General features: G+C 38.7%; 1 pseudogene; it reads left to right on the top strand.

Moving 5' to 3' along the window:
* The first annotated feature begins 1,359 nt into the window (after nt 1–1,359).
* On the top strand, nt 1,360–4,189 carry LOC137620938 (piggyBac transposable element-derived protein 4-like; annotated as a pseudogene).
* The last annotated feature ends 1,906 nt before the right edge of the window (nt 4,190–6,095 follow it).

Raw genomic sequence — 6,095 nt, 5'->3', positions numbered from 1 at the left:
AAAACCGTGCAAGTGATCCGATGAGTTCTCTAATTCGTGGAGATGAGAAAATAATCCCGAAGTATTGTGTTTCTCGAGTCTCATTCCGAATCGTGGGAAGGTGGTAGGAACAAGTGATCGGAAGACCTCTATTGCTGCAATTGCTGTGTAGACCTATGTTGTACCTTCCCAGTGAAGTCCAGCAGCAAATGGACGAGAGCACATGCGCAACTAAAGAAGATTTAGTTGTGCAAGTCTGTGAAGAAATCGAATTGTAAGGTAACCCTATACCTAAACAAGTGACCAAAAAAGGTTAGAGACAAAAAGCAGAGGAGGCGACTGATTGCTAACGCCTGGGTCACGTCAGCCCACTAGCAGTAGTAGAAGTAGTAATAGTGGTAGTAGTGATCCAACGAACTTTCGAGAGTTTCGAACGTTTGTGAATGCTGACAAGAACCTGTGAGTCAATGAAGAAGCTTGTGCCTCCGCACATGAGGGGCTTTTAACCGTTTGACTGCGGAGAACGACTTTAGTTTACTCAGATTCATAACCTTTCACTGCGGAGAACGACTTAACTCCATACCGCATTAAAAATTTCAAGCTTTGGGCCTTTGGTTGACAATTTATCTGGCTTCTACATGCTGCCATCTGTTGCTGATTTTATGAACTACCCACTCTCTGAAGCTCTCGTCATTCTTCTCCCAGCCACTCAATGATTTTGGTCATTTTTTTTTTTTATTTTTAAGTTAAGTCAACATGAAATTATGATATATATATATATATATATATATATATATATATATATATATATATATATATATATATATACACACATGATTTTTGCAATATAAATCAATATCATTCATAGATTTATCGTAATATCATGGTTTTCAAAGTTCGTTTACCGAAAGTGAAAGTTTTTTACATTAGAGCTGAACTACACAAATAAAAATGTATTTCATAGAATTGGAAGTTCAAAATGTGACAGATAATGGTGTTTTCAGACATCAATATAGAAATTTACTCAATTAAATGAATAATAGTCAAATAACAATACATTCACGAGAAAAGAAGTTTCGTGTCTTAAATCCGAAGCTTTGTTTACATTCGTCAGCTGACGTTCAATCGGTTAGTTGCCTATAGGTCCCTTCATTTCTTATGGTATAATTTAGTGATACAAGTTGTTAATAAAGATATAATTTGTTAATAAATGCTTGTTTCACGGCAGGTTAAATTTCATATATAGTTGTAAATTATGGTATTATTACACCATTGGCAAAATACTCGATATTGCTCTGGTTTTATCTGTTAGCTGACTTTGTTCTTTTAATATTTCCCTTTAACTCTGGGTTTAAGATTTATTTTTTTCTTTTCTTATATATGTGTGATATGGCATCTACTTCTCGCCAAGTATCTTTTAAAGACATTGATGACATTTTATTTGGATCTGATTCAGGATTTGGGTCAGATATTGATGAACCAAATGATTATGATTATGATGATACGACTGATGAGGATATAAATGAAGGCGCCCCAGCACCATGCTTATCACCCACAGTTGATGTGGCAAATTCCTCATGTTAGGATGTAATGAATTATAATAACAATAATCCCAACAAATTAAGTAATGTTTGTAATTACACTGCCCCTCATAAAACAATTAACTTTAGAAACTTGAATCCAAATGAGTGTTCGCAAGGTTTTTTTTTTTTTTCCAGAGAACATTTACGATAATATTGCAAAAGAAACTAATAAGTATTTTAAGGTAATGATATCTACAAACAACTTTTTCCTAAAAGATCAAGATACCACCAATGGTCTGATGTAACTACTGATGATAAAAAAGCTGTTATTGCTATTGAAATAGCAATAGGTATATTTCATAAGCCAACAATTAAAAGTTACTTTAGTGAAAATAGCTTTTTATTTGATACTCCAGGATTCAGAGAAGTATTTTCTACGGACAAACAGTAGTTAATTAGATCAGCTATTCATTTTAGTGATAATGACCAGAAAGATGGAAATGATAGGCTCTCTAACATTAGGCCAATTTCAGATATGGTAAAAGATTTATATGGGAAATACTATGTTAGCAATAGAGAAATCAGTATTGATGAAAGCATGAAGAAATTTAAAGGTAGGTTATTTTTCAACCAATATTTACCATCAAAGCCTTCAACTAAATTGAGAGTAAAAGTATGGTCTATGATAAATGCTCATAATGGTTACCGACTTAAATCTAATGTGCATACTGGGAAAAATGCTAGTCAACCACCAGATGGGTTGGGTACTCATGTTGTTCTGTCTTTGTTAGAGGGTTATGAAAAGATAGGTCATATTCACATGGACAACTATTATAACAGTGTCCCTTTTTCATAAACTTCAGATAAAACTTTAGCTTGTGGAACACTTATGGTAAATAGGAAGAGTACGCCAACCGATATGAAAAAACTGTGAAAAAGGGAGCTTTACCAGTAAGAATTGATGGTAAAATTATAGCTTGTTCTTGGCAAGACACAAGCAGGGTTAATTTACTGTGAAGTCTTGGAACTGTAGGTACATATAATGTGAAACTTCATTATAAAAGGGTGACTGAAAATATAGATAAGCCAACTGTCCATGTGGAATACAATAAGTGTAAGGGGGGAGTTGATATGTTTTATCAACTTTGCTCAACATATTCTTACAAAAGAAATGGTACAAACCCATTTGACATTCTATTGATGAAGCAGCATTAGTAGACGCAAACATATGCTACAACATTCAGAATGCCACTGCTAAGCTGGATCAGAAAAAAAAATTAGGGAAAATTTTATTAACACTATGTTAGAGGTTATAAGAAGAGCAAAACTCAAAGGGGTAGATTTTCAAATTCAATGATATCTAGATTAACTGAAACGCTTTTTCCAGTCTAATTTGTTTACAAACACCCCAAACCCCACTGCATTGTATGCTTTATCTTGCCAAAGAATTGCTTGAGGAAAGGGAAAAGCGAATGTAAAAGAAAGCCAACAACCTAATTTTTTGTGATAAACGTGTTGAAAAGCCCCCCTTTGTATCACTCCATGGTTTGACACATATCATAGCCATAAAGTGTTCATACAGATTTGCCAATGTGGAAAATAAATGTGTGAGTCATTGATGAATTGGATGAAGGATTGGTGGTGGAATTAATAAATTCCTCTATGAAAAGAAGTTTTTATGATTTTTCTTAATTTTTACGCTTTTATCAAAAAATCTAAGACATAAAAAAGATATACTCAAGTAAAAATATTGTTAAATTCTAAAATCAGAAAAGTTATAGCACACAAAATACATAGTTACATCCATATTCAAATATCCGCACTGAAAGGGTTAAACATCTGCATGATCTCTTGTTGTCAGGTTGAGAGCTGAAATTCATATGAAGTTCTAATAAGATATATGCATAAGGAATCCGTTCTCACTGTACTTGCATAAAAATAAGATCCGAGTGGCGAGTGAGTAATAATAATTTTAACAATAATGATAATTTTAATAATAATAATTTTAATAATGTTAATAATAAATTTGATAATTTAAATAGTAATAAGCACCATGGGTGACAAGTGTGCTGTATCCCTTCCCCCGTTGGCGAATGACGGGTTTGGTTCCAAGAGGAGTGTGTGTGCTAAACTCCCTCGGCTGCACGTTGAAGTAAGAGCTACGGAAGTACCATGACCCGTAAAATTGTTAGGATGAAGTTGTGTGTGCTGCTGCTGTTGACAGAACATCGAAGTAACGTGGTCGAGAGCGCTAGCTCTTGCTCTGGATAATCCAGTGTGTGTCGTCTAGATGAGGAGACTCACTAAGAGACTTGTAAAGCGATCATGGAAGCAATAGCACTTGAGCACTATTATGAATGATGAGTAAAGAAAAAGGGGTCTCTCTGGAAAGAGCAATGTGCTCATTTGCAGTGAGGGTCAAAGACAATAGTGCTCTACGATCCTCGCCAGAGCAGCACTCCGTTGCAAGTCAGCAATGACCATCCTAAGTTTTAAAGCCTTCAAGACTCATCACTGGTTATCGGCAACTCTATCCGCAAGCGGGAAGATTGCTCATCATCAAAGGTGGCGTCCAACTTTACCTCGGAAGGGAAAGTCGCAAGTTGGGCACCGCTGTGACACTAAATAGTGGTCGCTATTCTATGAGTAATCACACCCAGGCCTACAGTGGCATGCTGGAAACTTGATCGAGAGCTGGAGACTGGTCATGAGCAGAAACCTGGTCAAGATATAGTCTGTGCTGTCTTGTCGTTAGTCCAGAAGTGAGGGAGAGAACAGAAGGACGATCATTAGTACAGGAATTGTCAGGCGCTGGAAGTGGTTGCTGGTACTCGAGGAACCTGAAAGCAAATTGCTGGCGGTTGCGAGCTGATGGGAGATTGCAAGCTGATGGGCGATAGCAAGCTGATGGGCAATGGCAAGCTGATGGGCAAAGGCAAGCTGATAGGAGATTGCAAGTTGCAGCAGGACTTGGCGAGGCAAGATGAGTCAGCTAGGAGAGACAAGTCAGCTGGGTGAGAATCACCTAGGGGAGACGAGACAGCTAGGAGTAAATGGCGATGGACACAGGAAGCGTCAAACTTGCAGAGGGTGCGCAACATTATCTCTATGCCTCAACGAGCCACACTCTGAGGGATTAGAGAAAGGCATGAACGAGTCGATAACCCTCTCTTAATCCCACGTAGGACTATTGCAGGGAGGACAAAACCCGCGTACTTGATAGATGACTACCATGAGTAGCAAGAACAAGCTTCAGACTTTGCCCTTCCTCTGCCAGCTGAGCCAGCTCCGAACAAGGTAGAAATCCATCAGCAAGATGATCAGGAACTGTTGCAAGCTCAGGCAATGAAGGCAGTGACGGGGAAGGAGCAGAATCTTCTACAGGAACAAGAACAGGCATCAGACTTTTTACTGCCTCCACCAGCTACATCGTACATCGCATGATTGCTTCGTTGTCAGTGCTGAAGAAAAGCACTTAGTAAAACACCTAACCCACGAAGCGGATAAGTGACCCCCAAGAGGCGCAGGAATATGCTTCAAACTTTACACTCGTTACAATGGCTGCATTAGCCAAACAATGGAGTGCGACAATGTTAGCTCTGAAAAAAACCACTTGGGAGAAAACCTAATCATGGAATGGGAGAGGTGTCGCTTGAGAGGTGCAGGAACATGCTTGCTTCAGACTTTGCACTCCCTCCACCAGCTGCCATCACAGAACAAGGGAGTGCGGCGGCATCAGCGCTGAAGAAAACATAACCCACGAACGGGAAGGGTGTCCCCTGAGAAGTACAGTAACATGCTTTAGACTTTGCACTACCTTTGCTGGGCTGCAATCACAGAGTGAGGGAATGTGTCATTGTCAGCTGAAAACTTGACCAACGAACGGGAAAGTTGTCCCCCAAGATGCACAAGAACACGCTTCCATAGCAGAAAAGGGGAATGCGTCGTCGTCAGTGTAGAGGAGCAAGACCAAAGTCAAGCTCTGGGTTAGCCGCAAGCAGCCATGGAGAAAAACTCCTCTGCGGAGGAGGACCGAGCCGCTGTACTAGGGGATGCAGGGGACTCGTTTTCCAGCCTAAGGGTTGTCAGACCCGAGATTGGCTAAATCTATTTGTCACTTGACACGGACTCTTCATATAAGCAATTTTCGATATGCGTCTGCGGAAGTCAAAGAGAGAGAGAGAGAGAGAGAGAGAGAGAGAGAGAGAGAGAGAGAGAGAGAGAGAGAGAGAGAGAGAGGAAATATTACTTCATTTTGAATATTAATATCTTTTTGTGAACACCGAATAGTCTTTTAACTCACAGATACCAATAATCAACAACAACCATATAAAAATCTTTATTTGGTTCTCCAAACTAAAAAAAACACCATCTACCATTGATGGAGTTATCTGTTATTAACTAATATAATTGGGTCTTTCCACTGAATTGTTTTGTTGAAACATCGACGGTGATGGTTTGCAATAACGCGATATTCCTTTGGAATTGATTACAAAATACTATTTGCATTTGATTATGAAATTTAGACAAGGCCAGTGAGAATGTAAAGTTAAGAATAACAGTGTCTTTTTAAAAACCGCATCTACTCATCAT

The sequence above is a fragment of the Palaemon carinicauda genome, chromosome 27 (genome assembly GCF_036898095.1).
Source record: "Palaemon carinicauda isolate YSFRI2023 chromosome 27, ASM3689809v2, whole genome shotgun sequence".
NCBI lineage: Eukaryota > Metazoa > Arthropoda > Malacostraca > Decapoda > Palaemonidae > Palaemon > Palaemon carinicauda.
Note: the sequence above shows the minus strand (reverse complement) of the source record. Positions and strands in the feature narration are given on the sequence as shown.